Source organism: Rhamphochromis sp. 'chilingali' (assembly GCF_963969265.1).
Source record: "Rhamphochromis sp. 'chilingali' genome assembly, chromosome: 1".
In the NCBI taxonomy this organism is placed as follows: domain Eukaryota; kingdom Metazoa; phylum Chordata; class Actinopteri; order Cichliformes; family Cichlidae; genus Rhamphochromis; species Rhamphochromis sp. 'chilingali'.
This window is the reverse complement of record NC_137929.1, coordinates 26,007,060-26,032,805: the sequence shown is the minus strand read 5'-3', so window position 1 is coordinate 26,032,805 and position 25,746 is coordinate 26,007,060. Positions and strand designations below refer to the sequence as shown.

The window sequence follows — 25,746 nt, the reverse complement described above, 5'->3', positions numbered from 1 at the left end:
CCCCACCCTCACCTTCACTACAGAGTCCAATCCCCACTCTCCTACCTCCCTCGCTTCCCCCCCTTCCTGACACCATGACACCCCCCTCCTCCAATCCCTCTCTCAGCAGCAAGACATCTCCCCCCCTCCCCTCTTCCCAAACATCTCCCAGTGTCACAGTGGATCAGGTCAGGAGACAACTGAGGAAGCTTCGCCCCAGAAAGGCAGCAGGCCCAGACAAGGTGTGTCCTAGGATGCTAAAGGCGTGTGCTGCTGAACTTGGGGAGCCGCTACAACGAGTCTTCAACCTCAGTCTGCGACTGGGGAGAGTGCCCGCCCTATGGAAGACATCCTGCATCGTCCCGGTCCCCAAAAAGAACCGGCCCAATGAGCTGAATGACTTCCGACCGGTGGCACTGACGTCACATCTTATGAAGACTCTAGAGCGGCTCTTCCTCAACCTCCTCCGACCACAGGTACAACATGCCCAGGACCCACTACAGTTTGCATACAAGGCGGGTGTCGGAGTGGAGGATGCCATCCTGTACCTCCTACACAGAGCCCACTCACACCTGGATGGGGGAAAAGGCACGGTCAGGATCCTGTTTCTTGACTTTTCCAGTGCCTTTAATACCATCCGGCCCTGTATGCTTCAAGAAAAACTGAACAGGATGGAGGTGGACCCCTGCCTGGTGGCTTGGATCTCCGACTACCTCACCGACAGACCACAGTACGTCAGGCTGAAGGACATCACGTCTGACACAGTGGTCAGCAGCACAGGAGCACCACAGGGAACTGTGCTGTCCCCTCTTCTCTTCACCCTGTACACCTCTGACTTCTGCTACAACTCTGAATTATGCCACATTCAGAAGTTTGCAGACGACACAGCCATCATGGGGTGTATCTGGGATGATCAGGAAGAGGAGTACAGAAGTCTGGTGAGGAACTTTGTCGCATGGAGTCACACAAACCACCTGCAACTCAACACCTCAAAGACTAAGGAACTGGTTGTGGACTTCGGGAGGTCTAGAGCAGGTCCACTGCCGGTTCAGATAGAGGGGGAGGAGGTGGAGGTGGTCAACAAGTACAAGTACCTCGGGCTGTGGGTGGACAATAAACTGGACTGGTCATGCAACACAGAGTACCTGTATAAAAAAGCCCAAAGCCGACTGTACTTCCTCAGGAGGCTGAGGTCTTTTAACATCTGCAGGAAGCTCCTGAGGATGTTTTACCAGTCGGTGGTTGCTGGAGTACTTTTCTATGCTGTGGTGTGCTGGGGGAGCAGCACAGCAAAGAAGGACTCATCCAGGCTGGAGAAACTGATCAGGAGGGCTAGCTCTGTGGTCGGCATGCAGCTGGACACTCTGGTGACAGTGGCAGAGAAAAGGACATTAAAGAAACTGATGGACATTATGGACAATGCCAGGCATCCTCTGCACACGGCCATTAACAACCAGAAGAGTCAGTGACAGGTTGCTTCTCCCAAAGACAAGAACTAACAGACTTAAAAACTCCTTTGTCCCACACGCCATCAGACTGTTTAACTCCTCTCTGGAGGGGAGAGGGAGGGGAAACAGGAGGACAAAGGAGGGAACAACTAAGCTGTAGTGCCTCTTCACCTCACTGTGCAATACCTTTTGTGCAATACTTTTGTAAATAGTCAACAGTGCAATAGACTCAATACTTGAAATGTGCAATTCACTTGTATTTTTATTTTTATTCCTATTTATTCTATTTATCCCCTTCGTATATTTTATTTATATTGTCTCTGTATTTATATATATGTGTGTGTGTATAACTCTGTAACTTCTGTCGGTGCTGTGCTTTTTTGGAAATCGAATTTCCCAGAGGAACCCACCCGAGGGATTAATAAAGTTCTATCTTATCTTATCTTATCTTATCTTATGCAATCTACACTACCTGCCCAGCATCACCATGAATACACTGCAACTTGCTAGAGAACAAAGGAGTCAAAGAGTGCAGTCATTTTCTCAGGAATTGGTGGAGACCAAAAATGAGCTAAAAGTAAATTTAAATAATGTATTTGCAATGTTCAGGTGACAGATAAATCCAAGTAATAACCAAGGACTCTGAAGTTCCCTCCAGAGACTTTGCTTTATTTCGTCTTATGCCTCTAGGCCACAGATGTGTCCTTGATCCAACACAGCTTATTTAAATGGCTAAATTACCTCCTCAGCATGTCTTGGAGTTCTCCAGAGGCCTGATAATGAACTAATCATTTGATTCAGGTGTGTTGAAACAGGGTGACATCTAAAACCTGCAGGACACCGGCCCTCGAGGCCTGGGGTTCGACACTCCTGCTCTAGGCTTACATCAAATGTATTTACAACTGCAGCTGTTTTCAAACAGTCTGCCGAGTATGTAAATCAGCAACTGTGTGTGGACACATTTGCCTAATCACATTTAGAAGGTGAGAATATGTGTGTGTTTACAGCCATCTCCGCAGGTCCGCTAAGTGCTAAAACATCCATAAACAGCAAACACAGAAACAGCAAAATGTTGCAGGCAATAAATTTGTATCATTTGAATTATTTTTCATACGTAATTACATAAAGAATGATGATCAACAAGAAAACAGGCAGAAGAACTGTGGTATTGATGATTTGCTATTCCAAGCCTATTTCTTATGCTAAAGCGATTCCATCACCAAATCTCATATCCTCTATTCTAAAGTGAAAGTGTTAGTGCATGAGCATTTTAAAGTTTGATTAGGGGACTCTTGTTTCCCCGAATGAGTCACATTAAGGCTGGTTGATCGATTCACAGATCCAGGGGTCGATGCGACCTATCTGAGGCAGGCATGAAAGAGCTTTTGAAGCGTTTGACCCTCATCCGACAGCCTACTCAACCAGCAGACCTGAGCATTCATTACCCAGATAATCACACTCTTAGCTGTGCACACTTTTGTGTTTTCTCACAAAGAAACATACATACACGGGTACAATCTAATGCTCCTACGTCTATGTATTTATTTATCTGGTAAATCCATGTTAGCTGGGTATACTTGTTTGTGCGGTTTGAGGATGTGGGGTCGGATTTGTATGTGTGTAAATATTCAGAGGTAACAGGCTGTACAGCATGTATTCGGTCTTTGAAGCCAGCAATTAGCAACAGGCTCATTGTCAGGGTGTGAGATTCACGCATGTGACGCTATCGTGTGTCTGCATACGTATGCGATCGCATTGGTGCCTAATATCTACTTTGATCTATCTAAAAGCATGTTTGAAGCTGCGACTAAGATCCAAGCAGACCAGCGACAGATTTTCATGCTGATAATGGCAGAGTGGACAACCAACGCAGTGAAGAGGGAAGTAAGAATGAGAAACGAAAGGAAAGAAAGAGTATAAGGCAGAAGAATAATGGCAGAATGATCCAGAGGAGGAAATGAGAAAAGTGTCATTGGAGCCTGTAGGCTGAAAAGGCCAGAGAGGTTTCCTGAACCATCAGAAGACAGATGAATGGTTAAGTGTGTATGAATGTTTCATTCTACTTCTAGATCAGGACTGCGTTAGAAAATGAACTTAATGAACGTGGCTCTGGGGCTGAAGGTTAATAGCTGCATTTGTAAGATGGATCTGAGGGAAATACAACTGGATGGGCTCAGCCGTTGGAATAAAGCATAAAATGAAGAATGAAAAATGTATCCAACAGAAAACATTGGGTCAAGTTGGGACATAGACCTGCTTGCCATCACCTACATCCAGATGGTCAAGCACAGACGCATATCGCCATCACGTCCTCGTGACAACTGACTCCTGTCTATTAACCATTCTCATCTGCCTCCAAATCCAATAAAATTCTTCTTGACAGACTAACACTAACACCTCTAAACTGGTTTGAATCCAGTCTTTTCAACCATATTCGTTCATTAAATTCCTAAATTTCAAATCCCAGGAACTACTGGTGTCCCCCAGGGATCTGTCCTGGGGCATCTTCTATTTAACATCTGTCTACTTCCACTTGGTCATATCTTCTGTAAGATTAATATCAGTTTCCATTGTTATGCTGATAATAATAATAATGTATATTTTATTGATTACTCTCAGTGAAGTTGTGGGCAGCCACTAATCAGGCACCCGGGGAGGGACGGTAGCTTGCTCAGAGGTACCTTTAGGGTAGCTGTTCAGTGGATTCGACCCCTGACCTTCCGATCATGGGGTGACTATGCTACCTACTGAGCTATCCCTGCTTACACACAGCTGCACCTATCTACTAAACCCATTACCACCCTCCCACCCACCGCCCTGTTTCCCTCCAGGAAATCAAATCCTGGTTCTCTTGCAACTTTTTCAAATTGAACAGTGATAAACCCGAGATTCTCCCCACTGGGACCAAATCCACCCAGTCTAAATCTAACAGTTTTCCACTCCATATTGATAGCTCATTTTCTCCCTCATCTCAGATTGCAAATGGCTGTAAACTGTCTAAAGTGGTAGAATCAGCACTTCTTTGAGTTTCAGCTACGCCTCAGCACTGTGACTTTCAGGAAGGCTGAAGTGTGCAACAGTCTTAGCTGGGTGTACCTATTAAACTGAGTGTTTTGTATTAAAAAAAAACGGACAGACATCAAAGGCAAAATCCCGATTCGGCTGTTTTTGCTGTATCTTCATTTTTTGTCACTGGAAACACAGACACACGCGCAGTAATTCGACCTATTGTTAATATATAAATATTCAGTGGCGCAGCGTTAAAATCCTGTTTTGGTGGGACAGCGATCTACCCGTAGATAGTACTGATTCCATAATCACAGATAACCTTCACACCGAATAGTTGTGTAGACAGCTGTTGTATGATGCAAACCCTATACAGAAGGAAAATTCGTCTTCCAGTGTTGCTATAGGATTTACTGTGATAGAAGGATGGCTACCGTTTCCCTCTCTCCCTCATTATTCTTGTTTGTCTGCTACTTTATTTCCTTTCTCAGCTTTTCTCATCGACACTTCCTCTTATTGCCACATCTTCTTGCTGATTATCGCCTGTCTCGTCATTTCACTTGTTAGATTCCCTCCTGTCTGTCTCCCTCATTATCCCTCCCCCTTTTTTGTCTCACAGCCGTCTCCTCTTTCCCCCGTTTTCCAGTAGCATTGCTCATCTCACACTGGTGCTCTCGCTCATCCTATCTCTGTCATTTCCCACCTTTGTTGTTTACCAATTTTATCTCCTCTGACTCTCTTTCCACAATCACTGCCATATGTCCTTATTAATGTCTCTTAATGCTCAGCTCAACGTACCATTCAATCAGTGGAGATCCTGCCGTGTAACACCTCATCCTGCTTTAAAATTCCCATTCTACTTATCCATTTTTGTTCCAGTCTTTTTCCCCTATCCTCCTCTTGCCCACCCATTTCTTCAATCCATTTGTGCGTAATCTGGTGCTGGTGCTCTGTGTATTACTCCCTTCACTGCACATATACATGCTTTGTTCAGATGCTTGCATTACGTGGAAAATCGATTTTTTTGGGGGGGGCTTATCTGTATGTTCATTGAAGTTTGGTTTGGCCTCCTCTCCCAGCTACTCAGTCCTCAGTGTTACCACGTTCAAAAGGGCATTTGTGTCAGCGTGAACGTGAAAATAAAGCTGTTGTTGTCTTTCATCTTTCTCACTGAAAATAATGGGCTCTTTTGTAAATCCATTTCAGGGATGGAGTGTTTTCACTGCCTCTCTGAGTTGCTCCTGTAAAGCGAGGAAAGGGCAGCGCGGGGGTTTTATCATACAGGAAAGCACTGAGCTAATGAAAGACGTGGTTCCATTTAACTTTATTAGTTTCACCACAGCTCTGTCACTGCCATTTGCCGAACACAAACAAATGAAACACAGTCGTGCTATCCATCTGCTCGGCCATCAAACTGTACTTCTTCTTGGCATCGCTCGCACACCCGGACACACACACGCGCCGCGGCACACCTCTTTTTGCATCCGTTCAAAGAAGCAGTCATTTCTTATCACTGCGGGGGTATTTACTTTTGAAATTAAAGAAACGGAGGACAGAGAGATCAGGCCTCAACTCTAAACATAGTTAGGTGTTTAGCCAAAGAACTTGCAGACTCTTAGTTAGAGGAAAACAGTGAAGAAGCAGTGGAGCTATGATGAAAATAAAATCTTGGTGGAACAGAAGGTAAAAGAAACGAGATGAGAGGTTTTGGGAAAGCATCTGAGGATTTAATTAGTTCAGTAAATTAAAGAAATTAGACTAATTATATTTCAATTATATGCTAGTCTGCACTTATAGCAAATCTTTAGCAACATTCTGTAATTAATAGTTAATCTTCAAAAGTAGATTTTGTTATTATTTTTTAAATAAGATGCTTCAGACTGAACCAGTCGTTCCTAGCTATTTTGGCTTATGTCCTCTCCCAAGACACAGTGTAAAGCACTTTGTGGAACCAGTTAGATTTAAGCTGCTATGGAATCAATGTACGGCACCTTTAGATCTACTATACCGTCTATAAACAGTACACATAATACTGATAAACTGCAGTCGTGTGAGCACTAACCATGTGACACTGGTCTTTCTGGATGTCATGTTCTCATCTCAACTCGTCACATACCGACACTACGTGACAAATCGCCTGTATGTTGTATCTGATAGGGTTATGGTTATGGTTGGTGCTGGAATGGAAGGGTGGAGCGTGTGTTGCAGGCACAAGCGGCATTCTGTTGGATTCAATTGAGAATCCGGAGTGGATCATAAGGACGCCGAAGGGTACCTTTCGTGTTACTATGAGACACCTACGATGTGACAAATCGTCGGTATGTTACGCACTGGGAATGAGAATGATCTGGACAGCAACCATCGGGCAGTCACCGGTCGTAAGGGAAAAAATGTGCATTCCCAGACTGGTTGGTGAGCGGTTGCTGGAGGTCACTGGGTAAAATCAGTCGTATTCATTCACTCATCTTCACTAAGCCAAGGATGTAATAGAGGTTACGTCTAAGTCAGCGTTCTCGCACATGTACAGTTAATGTGAAATAACCTCCCCAGTGTTTTTCCGTCTCCCTCTGCTCTGTGGCATATGTGCAGCCCCCTCAGTTCTGTCTGTGCTAGCAATAAGCAATTACTGTTATAGAGGGTGAATAACACTACATGAATCAAATGCAACATTGACTTGTAATACACAGACACAGTTCCCCCCCACATGTTGCATGCTCCAGGTCCAACAGTTTTTCTTGCATAAACACTGTATCGCTAGGAGAAAAGCTAGCATCATCGAGACCAACAAAAACAGTAAAGTTCTACTTATAAATCCATTCAACTGTATTAATAATCAAATAATTTCAGATAAATAGAATTCAAAATATTTGAAAAAATCTCCTTTGGCAAAGATGAAGTATTCCCAGCACTCGTGCCATTTTTGGAGCACTGCATGCACTGTATGTACTTAAAGTTCAATCTCCTCCAGTGTGTCAAGACGGTGATCCTTCAACTTGATTTTCATTTCCAGTTAGTGCGCCAGCCTGTGAGAGAACATTTTTCGTGTGGCCAAAAAACTGTATTCACCGTGCTCTGAGATGGCACACTGCCATGCACCGCAGTTCATATCATCAACTCCAAGTTGCATTACACCAGAATACTGCACTGACAGGTTCACCTGGCGGACGAATGGACAATTAATGTTTAAGCAGAACGACTCACCTGGCTCGCTCCCTCTTCAACTGAATTGGCTGAAGCTCTGAACATCAGAGACGATCCTCCACATGAGACCTGAGTCAGTTTGAAAGAGAAGTTGATGTTTGCTCTCCGTGCAACTTTGAGGTCAGTGATGAAATCGTGCATCGCTTGGTGTAAGTGGCCAGAATGGGATCTAAAAATAGCAGCCGCACTGGAAGTTGTGTGGACATGCCTGAAAAGATGACCTTGAATGTGAAAAGGGCCAAATTTTAACTGGGTGAGATTTTCACCGGCTCCCAGAACTTTTTGGTCACATTTCACATTTTGCCACATAGATAGACATGAATTTAGAAATTAATTTAATACCAATGTCCTTATCAATACTGATTATAGGCTGGACCGCAAATGGTGTAAAACAGAGGCCTAGAGGCATTAACATCAGCATCAAAGCAAGTGTTACATTATCCCTGAGTCTAAACAAATACAGATAAGAACAAAGAATTCCATATGATACAAATATGCAAAATTTGACTAAATGCACGACTGCTCCAAGCCTTTATTTCTTTTACTGTTTGTAGTACCACTTGGAAGTCACACAGACTAAATGCCTCCGCTTCTGCAAAAGGCTGTGACATAAAAATGGAGAGAAGCTTTGAGTGGAGGTGTAAAGGCACGCAGGGCGAGCGCAGCGCAGACACTCAAAGACCGAGGTTCCCCCAGGACCTCGCGTTTAAGTCCGCTTGTACTTTAGAGAGATACAGAGTGTTGCTATGTATAGGTGTGATGATTTTTATTTGTAAACTCCACGTGAGCGCATGTGTGTGTGTCATCAAGGCCCGGCAGCAGAGGTTAAAAAAGAGACACAGAAGTAAAGGCTCTGTATAGACGTGTGCGAGAGTAAGTCGCTGCAGCAAAAACTAAATCCATGAGCAAAGGAAAAAGTGCGCATGGAAGCGCGGAAGTTTAAATGTTCACGCTCAGCATTCATACTAACTTATTTATGCATGATATGTGTGTGTATGCGTGTGTGTGCGTGCACGTGTTGAGGATGAGATGGGGAGAGGGGAGGTGGGGGTTAGCATGCGAGCTCCCTCGGGCTTTTTGCTATCCTCTCTGTGTGTGACATTAGCAAGGGATGGAAGTCTGAGCACTGTGCTGCCAGTACCTCTCAACATCACACACACACACACACACACACACACACACGCACAGAGGCAAAAACAAACAAACAGAGGCTGGCAGATACTGGATATGAACATCTGCAATATGACTTGCGCTTGGGGAGAGAAGAGTGTGTGTGTGTGTGTGTGTGTGTGTGTGTGTGTGTGTGTGTGTGTGTGTGTGTGTGTGTGTGTGTGTGTGTGTGTGTTTGGGAGCGTGAACAAACCACATCCGTGACTTCCCATCCATAGAAAAGCGAAGGAAGATTATGCTGATTGTGAGTTGCATAACACTGTACTTGTAAATGGCATTATGATACTGCATACATTACACTACATGGATTATCTGAAGCCACATTTTGGTATTCCTGTACGCCTCACAAGAAACGCATTGCAAGGAGTGCGGGCTTTGTCTGCTATATAACACAAAACAGATTAAGATCTGCTTTGTTTTACACAGCGAAGAAATATAGGGGTGTCTTTTCTCGAGAAAATGGAGAATTCCTGGAATTACCAGGACTTCAGGATATCAGGTCTATTTGTTTTATAAACTGCTCTGACAATGTTGATGTGAAGCCACACAGAAAAGGTTAAAAGGACAGACAAAGACAGAACAGAAGGCGTGAGGAGGGGGGCGGAGGGGCAATTTGATATTGCTGCGTTGGTGTTAATGTTGCACCAGCACCATGATTGCAACTGACCAGTTTATTTGATGTAACGTGATAGCTTGGTGAAAAACAGGACAAAGGACAAGTTCGCCTTCAGAATGTTCTGAAGAGCTAACATGTGACCACTGCTATTGTTGTGAAAATGCATAAAATGCGATCTATTTTAACCCAAAGTATAATCTTATCCCACAGCTAGCAGACTAGTTCTGTTGTCGAGATCTCGTCTAACCATGAGCGAAAACTGAGAAATTCGAAAAAAGAAGAAGAAAAAATTTGCATCATTTACATCTGTTTTATTGACCACTTATCCAATTCAGGGTGCTTGGGGGGCTAGAGCTGCTGCAGTCTGGGAACCTTGCGAATCACAGTCATTCAGACCTGTGGCTAATTTGAATCCGAAACTCAACCAAACACACATAGGAAGAACGCGCAAAGTCACAATAGAAAGGGCCCCTGAGTCAACCTAGTATGAAAAAAATGAACCAACATTGCCTTTCGGTTTTGTGGCATGGTGGTGCAGTGGTTCGCACTGGCACCTCGAGGCAAGAAGGTTCTGGATTCAAATTCAGGTTGGGGCCTTTCCGTGTGGACTGTGCATGTTCCCCCTGTCCCTGTGTGTCCAAAAGCATGCTTTCACACACACACACACACACACACCCTGCAATTGGATAAGCAGAAGAAAATGGATGAATGACCTTTTGGTTTCACATACGACACAAACCCAATCTCCTGGAGAAAATTCTCTTTTGGGGCCATCTAAGACAGTAATTTCACATACAAGAATGACAAAGCAGATAAGAAAGACATTAAGACAGGACACACAGAGAAAATTAAAGTGGAAAAGTAACATAAGGGTAGACAGGAAATGCAAGAAAAAACAGGGCAGGAAACCAACAGAAAGTAAACCTGTGTTGAAAAAAGGGAGGTTTATCAGTGGTAAACATATAGACGTTCACCCACTTCAGGATTTTATCCATTCCTCTTTTAAAAGAGCGTACACTTCTTTCTTCAACCATCCAGTGCAAACCTGTCCATTCAGAAAAACTGTAACCTTTTCCATAACCTGCAGCCACCATTTCCAAACACCAAGCCGGGTACATTTGGCTCTCTAAAGCTCTCAAATGGCTAAAATGGAGAGGCTACATAGTCCCACCAACTGCCAGGTTTGGCAGGGTTGTAGGTCAGATTTTTTAGATCAGGTTCACCATCATCAGTGTCGCTGACTCTTTGTTATAAAGCGGGTGTTTAATTTCTGATCAGATTTAGATGGTGGAAGTAAATACTGTTTGAGTTTTTTCAAGTGTCACCCAGGGCTGGTGAGTGAAATTTACTGTAGTTCAAAAATTCTTCAAAGCATTCTTTATAAGCAGAGCCCAAGGTTGTTCATTTTCACTTGTGGAGCAGCCAGCAACTGAAGTTGATTGAGTTTGTTTTTCCATACACAAATTCCACAAACTGGCCTAGGGCTTAAGCGATTTAAAAGGTCATTGTATTCTTCATCTGTGCCCATTTTCACAGTTGGCTGGATAAGTCTGCAATTGTCCATTTCACATCTTTCCTCCCATTCATGATATTAAAAGAACAGCTTGCACTGATTCTGGCCTCAGAGAGTAGCGAGGAAAGGACACAAGCAGGGTTGCGTCTGTTTTTCACCCTCTCCTCTGTCCCTTCTTCTATCTTCCAGAAATCGTAACTGCTTTAGTCAGTTTTCTTCACTTAGCACCGTTTTATTCTGCCAAGCACCAAGCCATCCCTAAAATGTAATTTAAAGCAACAACAGCACTGCAGACGACCATAAGCAAAATATCCGGGACGGTCTGCCCTGTGAATCACCGCATGAGGATCAAGCACACGCAGAGCAAGACACACACAGCCACAGACATAGAGAAAGACACATTCAAAGACACAGTCACTACCTCTCACACACTGTGGTGAGTCCAAGTGTGCGTATCATATACTGAGGTTACTCAGAAAACAAACGGCTCTCCTCCACCTCGGTGTTTTCTATTCTTAGCAGCAGCAGGGGGAGCCTCTCTGCATATCAATGCTCGGCTCATCTTTAAACATAATCTGGTGGGATGATAATTGTAATCAGAGCACTATCGAATGTGTCTGTCTGCAAAAGAGTTTTTTTGGTTTTTCTGCAACAACTTTTGTTACATACGTGCACATTTTTAGATTTTGTGGAAAAGCCTGTCATTGTTTGCCAGATGATGATGATGGTTATTTTATTAGAAACAGACCCAAGGACTTAAGGACATAGAGATGACTGAGAGCAGCAGAACTCATGTGGGATTTTAACTAATCCACCAAGATCAATGAGACAAGGAGTCCTGGCAAGTGCACCTCCCTCCATGGTTAATTTGGCACAGGAATATTCTACCAGCAGCTTCAGTTACCAAGTTGAATGAAGAAGTATCTGCCAAACTGATGAGCAATGAAACACACTCGAGTTACATTTACCATCATCCTGTTATTCCTACTTATGACCACAGAGGCCAAGCTGAACAATCCAGCCACACTCGGAGGCATTAATTTGTTGGGGTGCCTTCGGTCTTCCTCCCTTACATCAGTTGGGCTTCAGTCACCTCCAGAGCAAAACTTGCGCTTTAAACGTGTCGGTTTGGAGCAGTAAGGCACAACTCTTACTTTGAAGGCGAACGTTCTCCGTTTCAAAGTTTGCATCACACCTTTCTCAAGTTACATTACCCTTAAGGAGTAGTTAGGGAGTGTTTGCAAACAAGTGGGTATCATCCATGCTAACTACAGGTGAGTGCTGCAGTCTGCTAGTGACCAAAGGAATCACATAGACATGTGACCAATTTCACCTAGTAACACAGCAACCATTCACTAACTTCATTATACATTTTCCCTAGTGAACAGAGGTAATGATGGGAATCACTAGGCCATTTCCTTGGAATTGTTAGTCTGCCTGTCTATTAATCCCGCTTATTAGTTCTTCCTTTTGCGACCCAATCAGCTGATTTCAATTCGTGTGTCGTCAGAGGACAATGCCGGAATGGATACTGCTTTTATTTGTATTGCACCAAAAGACAGAGCTTGATGATAATGTGGAAACTACATCCAGGACAGACAACATGCTAACGCTAAACTAGCCAGACAGCATGCTACGCTAGCCAAGAACCCAGAGTGAAAGTGAATGAATGCCAACCCCAGCACAGCAGCCATAGCTTGAATTTCATCAGATAACAAACAGATGAACAGTCGTGCTTTCAGTCTCTGTTGCCATTCACTCATCTTTCTAAAGTATAATCAATGTGGTGGCATTTGCTTTAAAATCTCATTGTGCTGGTTTTCAATTTCGCTTTGTGCTTTCGGCTTCGTGTAATACTAATAGAAAGATCATATGTATGTCTGTAACGTCCCGGTCATTAAGACAGGGATTTGTGTTGGTGTGAGGGGCTGTAGCCTGTAGGTTTATATAGTTAAATGGTAATTAAGAGACAGCATGTTTCAGATCATTTCACAGAGGAACATGAAAGTAATGTAACAAGCAGTATAACTAATTAAGGAACGTTAAGCAGTAATGTACTGTATTACTTCTGTTCTGTGTAATACATTACTTTTTTTCAGTGTAAGGAAGAGGACTCCCTTACTGCATTTATTTATATTATATGTATAGCACTTTGGAGCACACTGTTCACTTTATTAAAAGCACCTTATCAAGCACTTTATGTAGCATTGCACTTTAAGCATGGATTTGCACACAAGCAGTTTAAATATTTATTGACTATTTATTGGGAATTTTAAAATCAGTTGGTGGCCTTGTTTCAGATCCTGCACAGCTGCTCCTCGTCAAGGAATGTGGTGGTTGTCTGTCAGGAGAGAAGAATGGTGATTGAGATTGTGATTAAGGTTTACCAATAAGGAAAACTAATGCAAATGTGTGTGTAAAATCTAGGGATAAAAGTGGTGCAAATAAGTGTTTGTAAGTTAATGATTACTCACCTTTCTTGCCTGTGTCCTCTTCAAGGTGTTTGGGCAAATGTTTCCCCGGGGGTCCAGACACCATTTAAAGGTTCCGGGAGAGACCATTGGTAAAGAGAGTGTGGTGAATCTTTTTGTGCTTGGGTTTCTGGGTTTTTATAATATTGGGTTTGGTGTAACATTAAGTGTGAAATATTTATTAATATGTAAATGTGAAAATGTATTTATGTATTTATTTATTCTTATTGATATATTGTATACTGTGGTGGAAGGTTGGGATTTAAGAATTTACCTGAGAGTGGAATAATGGTTAAGTCTGTGACAGCTGAACATATTTAAGGCTGCCAGTTGTCATTAGAGGATGGATTTTTGTGCTGTAAAGAAGCTCGACAAGTTAATTGTTGTAAGGAGAGCCGTATAGCGAATAAATACTTTGTTCCACTACACTTGCCTTGGTCTGTCTCACTGTGTTTCCAGCCGCTAAGGGCTGCCCTGTTACATTCAGTAACGACCCCAAAACTGCTCACAACAAAGATGGGAAATATTTCCAGCATGGTAAATGGCCTGTATTTATATAGCGCTTTACTAGTCCCTAAGGACCCCAAAGCGCTTTACATATCCAGTCATCCACCCATTCACGCACACATTCACACACTGGTGATGGCAAGCTACATTGTAGCCACAGCCACCCTGGGGCGCACTGACAGAGGCGAGGCTGCCGGACACTGGCGCCACCGGGCCCTCTGACCACCACCAGTAGGCAACGGGTGAAGTGTCTTGCCCAAGGACACAACGACCGAGACTGTCCAAGCCGGGGCTCGAACCGGCAACCTTCCGATTACAAGGCGACCTCCCAACTCTTGAGCCACGACCGCCCCGTAATGCACAAACATTTGACCCACACCATCCAATTAATTTGCACCAATGTGAATTCTCTGATATGCTGCTTAGGGATCGTGGGAACTGTCAAAGCAGAGCCAATAAGAATTGATAAGAGAACTGATAAGGAATCAAATTGACAAGTGATATCGATAATGGAATACGAATTGCTAAATTCTTATCAAGCCTGTATAACTGAGGGCTTGTTTACCTGGATATGTCTATTTAGCACGCGACCTTGAATTTGGATAAGCTGTAAGAGCATGGATGGATGTGTATTTAGTAACGACCTCTTGAAATGGCTGTGTTGAAGAATTGAATCCTAGTAAATCACTGAATACCGGGGAAAGCAAAACAAGTTATTTCCATGCTTTCAAAAAACAATTCATGCAGATTTATCCATTTCCTTGTGGCTTGCACAAGGAGACGTTGAGTTGAGCGTGCTGCCTGCAGCTCACAGTGGCTGCTTCTTCTGGTTTCATTACTACCTTTAGTATTTCAAGCTAATTTGCCAGACAATGCCAAAAAGTCTGTTTTTTTATGACTAGCCAATGATGGTAAGCACTCAACTCACTGACACTGAATTTTTTGCGTGACAGTTCCAAAATAAAAGCCAACTAATGGCTCACCAGCTTAAATGCTTTTAATATGACGCTGCAACAGCAACAAGTGTTTGGTTTGTGTTATCCTGTAATATAATTTGTAGAAAAAAATCAAATAATGGTCAGTTGGACACATTTCAGCTATATAAATATCAGAGTGCTTTCATCAATTGGCCATAGGCTGAGTCACCACTGTGTTACCTCATTTTTAAAACTGCCTCTTTAAACCCATACACCCCTTGCTCCACCCTTTTACTTAACAGCAGTACATAGAGAGTATTGCATAATAGATTGTTTTACAGTTGGTTAATGAGCACTTTTTTGCCACTTACTTGTGGAGATAAGCAAAAAGGAGCAAGACATAAATAAACTAACTCAAAAATGCAGAAAACAATTATGTCTTATAAAGATATTAGATTTTAAAGCAACACTCCTTTTTCTAGCCTGACATACCTACTTTTGTCTAAACTGATGTTTTATGACTGTCATAGTTCCAATAATCATTCCTCGTGGCTTTTTAGTATGAGTTTCCATATCAATTTGGATAAATACAAAGAGTTCCAGCACTGAATATACAAATAGGTGATTTTACTAATTGTTGATTAATGTTGAGCAGAACTATAACATCCTGACATCTGGATATTTGGAATCCTGACATGCGTTTGCCAGTCAAGTGAAAATGTGGACCAGGCAAACTGCTGCATGCACTCAATGCTTCAGGCTACTAGTTCATAATTTGTAGTTTCCCTCTGAAGGATTAATTGAAGTATACAGGAGTAAGGGCTAAATCAGTTTGCCATGCAAGTGAGATCACTGTTGAGACACCTCAAACTGCTGTCCAGCTTGGAAATCGCACCATTTGGCCATAAACTGAGACTTTGAGAGCAATTTGAAAGTGAGTGGAATGAGTGATGTGAGGGCCCTGGCAACCTAGCTGAACCTGTGAGGGATATCAGGATGTTATTAAATCTGCAACCGTCCTTTTTATAGGATTTTTAAACTCAGAGGTGTTTAAATCAGACTATATCTGGAACCTGTATTGCAATTAGTTGACTGTGTCAATGATTACTGAAATTTAAAACAGGATTTAGCCTTCTTTGACACTTTGCCATGATGCAACGCTTTATTTTTAATTTCATCTGTGCTTTAGTCACAATATGTTGAACGCGTTTTCACTCTCTCTCATTGTGTTATGATTTAGATCGTGCTGTAATGTCTAATTTCACAGCTCAAATTGCCAAATGCCCATACTGACTGTTAAGCTTTGAGTTTGATATTATAAAGTTCACTCCTTGGTCTTAACTCACAGTGCGTTTTCCTCCGGTCGAGCAAACACTGAGGTGCCATTATGTGATGTGGCACTGGGCGCCACCCATGGGTACTGGCCACTTTCCATGAATGTCAAACACTGTGTCAAATAAAAGGATAGGCCAATGGCTTCGTGTCGCAGCGAGAGAAGAGATGAACCACTCGATATATCACTGTCCTCTCATTCTATTGTGTTAGTGTACTTAATTAATCAACCTGTAGGCAGGAGGCCGTGCTTTAAACCTCGAGGGGCGACTCACTGTTCAGTTGCAGAGAGATTAAAATGCCTCATGAAATTATCTAGATTCAAACAGCAGCCAAAACAAATGATGGAGATGGAGTGAACTTTTAAGATTTTGGATAAAGCCGCTGTCCATACACAAGATAAACACAATTAAAACAATGAGGGCGAATAGCTTAGAAACCCTGGGGATGAGAGCTAAAAGTTTAATGATCCCTCTTGGGAAGAGGTGGCATTTTACAATATAATTAATCCAATACACATAGTTTCAAATATTTCAATTTTAAATAAATATTAAAAATAATTGCGATGCAATTATATAGTATGCAAAGATTCCATACTAAAATCAACAATAACTTAATAATTGAAAAGACGATTACAATTAAATAAATTCTAATACATTTAAATGTGATATTGTACTATAGTTTTTTGTTGTTTCATGTTATATTTTATGATCCGCCCACATTTTAGTTAATCACATATTTTGCATTGCATACCCTTTAAGCTCACCAACCACCATGAAATTACCTTTTAGCTAGAGCATCTACAGTGGCAACACAATTTCAAATCAACCAGTTAGAGAGTAGCACGGTGGTAACTTATCAATCCTTTTGTTTGCCTTAATGGTATTTTTGCATTATATTACACACCAGGAGTTGTTGTATTAGTCAGTGCTAAAAAATAAACCACATTGTTGATGTTGTAACTAAAATAATTCACTTCATCAATGCAAGGGCACTGAATCACAAATAGACTCCAGATGGTAACATCTCAGATGCAGAGGAAGATGGGTCCTGCATTTACTTTTGATGTCACTGCACTAATGAATCAACTAAATACAAACTGCAAGGCCTACTTGCACACCCCGGCTTTCATGACAAATTTGCAGTTTCTTCCATGCAAAAGACAGTTGGAGAGCAGCATTAATAGTTAAATTGAAAGAAGCCATACCATAAGTACAATATGCTACTAGCATAGCCCTTCAAGTCAGAATCTCTCTCAAAGAGGAGAACTTCCCACACATAAGGTGATATGCTCAGGTCACAGGATTAAATTTGGTTGTGACGTCCTGAGGCTGGGTTTGTGTTTCTCATGGAATTTGTTAACCACTACACAACAAAGCTGCTTTTTTAGCAATACATTTAATTTTCTTTTTCTTTTAGCTTATCCAGTTTCACGACTTCATGCCATCTGCTCATCCACAATTCACAAGAATCGCTACTAGAGCACTGGTCATAAACCTACAAATAATTATCACCTAATTAGTCTTCACCCAAATGTTACTCAAAGTCAATGTAAAGATCACATTTGTCATTTTACAGATGATAAGCTATGAACTGTGAGAGATCATAAGTTAGTTGAGCTATTATCTCAGTGTTGTTCTAGTCCCCATTGATGAGCACAATAACTCACAGGACTGTTAATGTTTAAGTTCAAATCACTATTTAATAATAATGTGCGCAATCATTTTAATTAGATTCATGCAACTATGCCGTGTATTCTATGTGATACAATCTGTTTTAGATCCCGTGTTAATATTACGTCCAACTACTGTTTGCTTTTAATAATCACATCAGGGCAGCCAAACTAGAATTCTGGTACAGTTATCATAAAATGGAACGCAACTACTTTGGCATGATATATTAACCCTGTTGGGTTTAAGTTATCATCATTATGCTTTGGAGGCAAGCATAAAGTACTTTTTTGGAAAAATTTTAAAAAGACATGAAAGCATAGGGTTAGAGTCATCACTGAAGATGACTTTGTCACAAGAGAGTTGAGTGTATATCGCTTATCCATTATGTTATATATATATGGGGGATTTTTTCACACCCACGTTAAACACATTATTTTCTAACTTGTCGTCTTAATTATTTTATTTAACTTTTTCCCCCCTAAGATTATTATGTTAAAGTATGTTGCTTTTTGAGTTTGGCTTTAATGTCTTTACTTGCATCAGTTCATTGCTAGTTATATCACACCAGTTGCTGTATTACACTTTTACATATTCAAACTTGATGATCTATAAAGGCTTTGACCAGTATGGACAAGTATAATAAACAATCAGTCAGTGCCATCAGGAAATATTTTAGCCCTTGAAGTTATAACAAACAACTGATTAGTGATCGCAACATTAGGCCAAACAGAAATTTGGCTACATGTAGCCTACCACTCAAACAATAAATCAATTCAACAATTCATCAATTAAAAGAACATGAAAATGTATCTTCTAGCTTAATAGAAGTTCCTGCTCCTTTATGCTCCTGCCAACATGAATAGGTCTTCTTTTTTATATTTCACAGTATTGTCAATATAATCTTCTTCTGGTACACAACTCAAAACAAGGTTTTGAAAGCTGGCACTACTAACCGTGTGTAACAAACACCCACACACAGGAGAAAAAAGGATTATGACCACAGGGTGTTTCCTGTCCCTCCCAGCTACTGGACAGATGCATTATGCTTAAAGTAACAGGTTCCCTATGCTCAGTAACCACTAACAACACAAGAAACCAGAGACCGGTGCCAGCGAAACACATAATCAGATTAACATGGACAAGAATAGAGGCCAAGATGTGGGTTACCACCCTCTGCTGTGGGGAAGTGAGTGTGTTGTTTAAGTCATTAATGGATTAGCTGAGGATACCGTCACAGGAAAAGACAACAGACAGGCAGGGAAAGTCCTGGATATTTCTGGCATGCAAACACCCTTAGCTAGTAGGCACCCTCCATTATGTGCATACACAATAAACACACAGACCTAGAAACAAAATATAAATGTGGGAACTTGACCAAATCATTGTCAATATTGACATTTCTAGGATTAGGCGCTACATAAATAATGAATAAATGCATGTGTTTTTCCTTCCAAGCACCAGGTTTCTCTGCACTTGCAGTTATTCACAGTCACTGCTCACACAAGCAGCCAAAATCATACTGTTGCTGCTTTTGGATTAGTTGAGAGCCAAGATATAAAGCAAAAGAATGTATTATCATTTTTTAAGGTAAAAAAAAACTCTTGCTGACCTCAAAATGTGGATATATTTCCCTTCCAGGAACCATCAGACTTATTTTGACCCTTTATTAATTCAGAAAAACAGCTTTGTTTGTCTGAATTGTACAAAATCGCTACCTTGTAGACGTGGCTGGATAGCAACACCTGTGTAAAAGCTGCTTAACACAAAGAGTTACTCTTGCTTATATGCTGGGGATGGATTAAGATATGCAGATAAATTTATAGCCTACATTTCCTTAGACAGCTTGGCTCCTTGAATTATTGAGAGGGCAACATATCTTTGGGTAAATTATTTATCATTGTTGAAAAAGTTCTCATCAGTAGCCTCATCATGTACCCCGCAGCCCAGCCATCATCATTAACTCTCCACCGTCATCATGCTCTATAAACCATCAACGTCATCATCCTCATCTCCATTATTTTGTTGCCAACTCTTCAACTGTTATAAAATCACCTCCACACCAATGTGTAACATCTATAAGCAGCAGCATCCATTTATGTTGGGACTGCCATCATTAAAAGTGTCACATATCAATCAGCTTTGGTATCATCACAACTCCTTCCATAAATACGTTCATCGCCATCATCGTCACCACCACCAGAATCAACAAATCGTCACAATAATCAGCTCTTCTAAAGAAATGCAGGAACCTGAATGGTATTCACCCAACTTTTACATTTCGATTATCATCAGCCTTATTTCAAACTCACAGGATTTTCCTTTCATATGCGAAGCTACAGGCCGCTATTGTGCTGCTATTTCACCCCTTACAAATCTATTACTCTTGCGCGCCCTGACCCGGTGCACAGTCCCCTAGTACCCAGGTGTGTACCTAACCCTAACCATAATCTTACGTCCCCGCACCTTCTTTTCTTGCGCAATCCCCAACCCGGCTCAGCAAAGGTTATAGGTCTTGGTAAATTTTACTCCATCGTTCGCTCTCCAGCTGAGAGAACAGCCGGCGTGGATCAAGATCCTTTTATCATACGACACAGGCTACGCTGGTTCTCACAGGAGACTGCGCGCAGGACAGATGCTTAATTGGAACGGCACTTGAATGCGTCTCTCGCGCAAGGCAGGACTCCGCGGTGTCGCAACACACCTGAGAGACCTCCCTGGTCATGCGGGGCACTCCGGTGTCTTTCAGTTTCAACGTCTATCTCTTCCGCCTCATCGAAACACTTTCTCGCTCCTTATTTACGCACACATGAACCAAATTCTGCACCACGCAGCGCCCGCTGCTAGGGTCTAGACAAACTGTCAAAGTGAATGCACCTCACATGCCGGCACACTTCTTAAACACGGTGACTGTCTCCTGTCACACACACACATACACACACACGGCTCGCGTAAGAGCAACAAAACAGTTTTAACAATGCACATAAATTCATTATAAGAGCAACAGTGGCGCGATATTTGTGTCCTCTCACCGGTTTGGTACTCTGGAAAAAGCCCAGGTCGCGATCCGTTCATTGATTCACTGGCTGGTGCCTCTATCTGTTCATCCCTGCCCTCCGCTCGTTTCCTTATCCACCAGCTGAATAAACGTCTCTCCTCCTCTCAAGCGGCGGCGGCGGTGACAGAGCACGCGCACTTCACCCGCTGGCTCGCTTGCGCGCTCTTGCGCCCTCCCCTGTATCTCCCTCGCTCTCTCTCTCTCTGTCTGTCTTTCTGAGTGTGTGTATGTGCGCGCGCGCGCGTCTGCCTCTCTCTCGCGGGAAAGGAGGTCAGATGCTCCTTTCCCGAGAGAGAGATGGAAGAGAAAAAGAGAGAGATTGGGCTGAGGAAAGGATGAGCTGATGTGAGCAGGAGTGCAGGGATAAGACACAGAGCAAGACAGTGTGTGTGTGTGTGTGTGTGTGTGTGTGTGTGTGTGTGTGTGTGTGTGTGTGTGTGTGTGTGTGTGTGTGTGTGTGTGTGTGTGTGTGGAACAGGCACAGAATGAATGGAAACCAAAGGAGCGTGTAGCCCAAGCAGCACTGCACTGATAAACACAGACCAGTGAAAAAGACAGAGAAGAGAAGAGACGAGAAGAGAAGAGAAGAGAAGAGAAGAGAAGAGAAGAGAAGAGAAGAGAAGAGAAGAGAAGAGAAGAGAAGAGAAGAGAAGAGAAGAGAAGAGAATGGTCAAGCTGAGAAGCAGCAGAGATAAGAAGAAGATAAAGATGAATTGAAAAAAGGCCAGCCTGCTCAAGTTCAAGGCTCCTACCAGTAGCTATTTACTGTACACAGTGAATCTATTGATTATTTCTTCCATATTAGTAGTTTAATAAATTGCACTTAAGGACCCCAACTTCCAATAAATTAGATTTACATCAACCAACAGTAAACTCATCTCTAATCAGAGAAAATGTAACCATAACCATTCGCTTTAAAAATTGCCAAAATGAGGCTCCATTTGTCTATAAATTAAAGCAATGCAGCATGAGCTACTCTGTCCCCTAACCAATGACCTTTTGTTGTAAGGGATATGAAAACTTGCGTTACTAAAGAACAAGTGACAAATTAATTATGAATGTTTTGAAGTATCAGGAACCATGACCCGGATAACGCCCTTTCTAGAACTTAAAAAACCATTAGTTACTCCCTTTGGGTTGCCACATCAAGTAATGAAACATCATGCTGAGCAGTTGTTTGTCATCACTGCAGGTTGTCTTCCCCATTACTCAATGGTGCTGCAGGAAAGATCTGTTTTTATGACTGTTGATGATATGATTGTAAAGTGGGCCAGTTATGATATTTCCTCTCACTTCCATTCATCAGTTAGCCAACAAACACATAAAATATTCATATTTAAAAGAAGAAGATCAATAATAATCAATAATTACGTACTAGCAACGTTGTCAAGACATTGTTGAACTGCTCATTTTTTGCACTAAAGTCTTGGTTTTACTGGGAACAAATAAGCATCTTATTTGTGCTGGAATTTATTCAGAGGCCGGTTGAGTACTCTCTGCATTGCTGCACCTCTTTACAGAGGAAGAGGAATGGAAGGATAGCCTCCAAAGAGATGAGATGAGGACGTGACAGGCTAAGAGATGAATGAGGGGAGAGAAGGGCAGAGAGGGATGCAGGAGCTGTGTGGGATGGGTGCAGTGAAGATGGGACAAGTGGCGAGGGTGAAGAAGAGGAGTGCAAGAGTCAGTGTAAGTAATGAGAAAGCGGAGAGGAGTAGTTTAACATGATCCGTGTTTTCGACACAGTTGATCAGAGGTCTGTCTCAGCGTGAAGCATGGCCTTTACACCGCAAGCTAATTCACACCCGGAGGGAACATCACAAACACACACGAACAGCTCCGGCCCAGCTCTTTATACGCAGAGAGAACACGACTTCACACACACACACAAATGTAACCGCATATTCATAGTTGGACATGAGGACACACACGCAGCATCGTTTCTATCACATCTACTGCGGTAAGTCCACAAATTAATGGCACAGAGGGCTCTGTGAACAGTGCATGTAATATTAAAGGGCTCTTCTAATGAACACGGTGGTCTGTGTCTGAAAATAGGAAAACGTTCCCTGTCAGAATAATTACTAGAGCAAAAATAACACATTCCCTTTTATCACCTCTCTTTTTGTTTGTCATCTCGGTGCTTTCAAATGTTTCCCCAAATCAAGTTTAAAACGAGCCAAATATAGGCCATAAATTCATGGTTTCAACTACATCTTTTTAAGAGACTTTAAGCTGAATAAGACCTCTCCAACGTGAGCTCGTAGGTCATTTGTGCGAGTGGAACCTGATCAGTCGAGCTAAAACACTTTAACACCGTGAAAGGCTGCACTTTTATACAAGTGCATGTTGTGCCTAGACTGCATCAAACAGCAAGTGAAAAGTAAACACTGATGAAAAGTGAAATTTAAAAGTGGTCTCAAAGGAGAGTTAAACTCTTATCCTGGTCAGTCAGCTGTGCCCTTGCCTCCTTTCCAAAGCCTCCTACCTTCTAATGTGGAGTTTTAGTTGGAAATACTCCTGTAAGTTGTAGCTATAGGAACAATTGACTGCTGTGATCATTCATCTTTTATTTAAAGATCTTGCTGAAAAGATCAATTCATTGATTTGTGGTGCGGCCAAAGCAGGAAATCAGGTGGTGTTTCTACAGAGCAGCAAAGCCCACAACGGGAGGGGACTGGGGTGGACAGATAGGTCAACAAAACACTGGCATTCACAGGGGTGTTGTACTGTTAGTTTCCTATTTGAGAAAGAAAATCTGTGTTTATTTTATTAAAGGATAACTACAACATTTTCTTAACCATGTGCTTATTTTATATAACAGTGAAAAAACAGTTCTTAGAAAGTCTTTTTATAGAGCAGAGGGACTGGCACAATGTTTTCTTTCTTGAATGCGAGACAGATAAAAATAACAAAATTCTTAAAAAGCATATCATTTAAAAAGGATGAAATAAATGTGCCTTTAAGTGGAGCAGTGTTTTTTAAGGCTTAAAAAGTCAACTAAGGTCAGTATGAGAAGAAAAGGGGAACTACTAAAAGTATTGAAACATTTTATTATAAAAGTCATTTCATAAAGGAACGTAATATTCAGATTCATATAATGCTTTTCATTTTTTCCCAGCTGTTGTGCTGCTTGCTCTCTCAGCACAGCATCAAAATATTACAGACCCGGCACCAATTAAACTTCGCCCATCTCCTCGTGGTGTGCTTTTGCCTGCTTCTGCTAGTATATTGCCAAACAAACCACAATGATATCTTCTAAGAAAACTGCATTTCCACTCAGTTTCTATGGCAATGAGAGAATAAGCAGAACCCCCTTATCTCACTACTATAAAACAGCTGAAAATGATGACGGTACCACAGGGCAGAGGGGGTCTTTGAAAGCAGCAATGTGAACAGCCTCAGCCTGGAGGATAATCATTTCTTTCCATTAAATATTATGTTGTTCTTTTAGCGTGAGAATCCTGAAACTGTAGCACGCTGGTTAAACGTCTGTTAGCTATACACAGAACTGAGTCTTTCTTATGTTGTCAACAAGTTCTAGATTAGTCAAAGACACATTAAGTATAAATAGCAAAAAGTATTTGTATGTGGATTAGTCTAGTCTGTTTTTCCTTCTATAAGAATGGTTTCTTTTCACCCTTCCACTGAGACTATTTCTGAAGAAGTAGATGGATCAAGATGCATCTTTCAGGTCCTGTGTCAGGACTTTGCTGAAGTTTACTTTTTATTTCATAAGGACATGACTTTCAGATACTGTCTGTTGCTGATATTTTTAGACCCGTCACCTTTTTCTTTGCCCTCCACTTGTCCAGTTTCCCCGAATTTTTTGCACACACTGCACATCATGCCAAATATGCCATTTGCAGCTAATTTGGGATTTGCCTTGTTGGTGTGAAAATACTTCTGAAAATGGTAAAAACTAAAAACGAGTGAAAAAGGAGCCAATGCCAAAATTTAAAAAGGCCTTCAGAACTACTCAAGACTATCCAACTTCTTCCACTTATCCTTATCAGGATCCCGGGGGAGGCGGGGCTGGCTACAGCTACTGTAGGGCGAAAGGCGGGATACACTCTGGACAGATCTCCTATCTGACACAGAGTGATAGGCAGCCATTCATACTCACAACTATGGGCACCAACCTAACCTTAACTTAGCCCCACAAACTGTACATGTTTGGACTGTGGGAGGAAGCCGATGTACCCAGGAAGAATCCACGCAAACACGGGGAGGACATGGAAATTCCACGTGGAAGAAGACCACTGTTTTTTAAAAAATCCAAGAAAGTCTAGCTCCAAAATAGAAAGAACTCAGGTGTGACTCAAAACCTTTGCACAGTACTGTATATAATATTACTATAGCATAATGTTGCTCTTGACCTCTGCATTAGGTTATTTTTCTAGGCAAATGTTCCTTTTACCTCTAATTTAGGCAAATAAGTTATGTTAATAATCTTTCTCAACCATTTGCTTACATGTCCCTTAGAAATATTAACTCAGCAACACCATGGTTTAATTTGCTGAGGACACGCTAATCTGTATTTGATGCCTATAAGTCAGTGTCCAGCAGTGTTCCAGCCATCTACACACATATATTAATATATATATTTAAATATATATATACATTGAGGTATCAAAAGCAGAAAAGTAGAAAATTAAGATTTGCTTTGTTACCACAGCCACAGACTGTGGCACTTGCACTGAATTTTTCAAAGGTGATAGCACTTAACAACCCAAGCTTTGGACTCCCTGAATGAACAGTGCATGCTGTAGTCTGTCGTGTGTTTAACAGACTTTGGCAGACAATCAGTTGGCACGGCTCTAAAGGCAATAAAAAAAACCGAAGCTAGTTCTTCTTC

At 41.8% G+C, this 25,746-nt stretch overlaps 1 protein-coding gene across 3 annotated transcripts in view; it reads right to left on the bottom strand.

Annotated features, from left to right (window-relative positions):
* The window catches only part of slc8a4b (solute carrier family 8 member 4b), a 130,100-nt gene extending 109,103 nt beyond the window's left edge, over positions 1–20,997 (bottom strand). For 2 of the 3 annotated variants that reach the window (XM_080891153.1, XM_080891155.1), the window contains exon 1: positions 20,863–20,997. The gene's annotated coding sequence lies outside the window, so the exon portion shown is untranslated. Of the gene's footprint in view, positions 1–7,634; positions 7,704–20,862 lie in introns of all 3 variants that reach the window. The other variant, XM_080891154.1, reaches the window with a different exon arrangement.
* Positions 20,998–25,746: the final 4,749 nt, after the last annotated feature.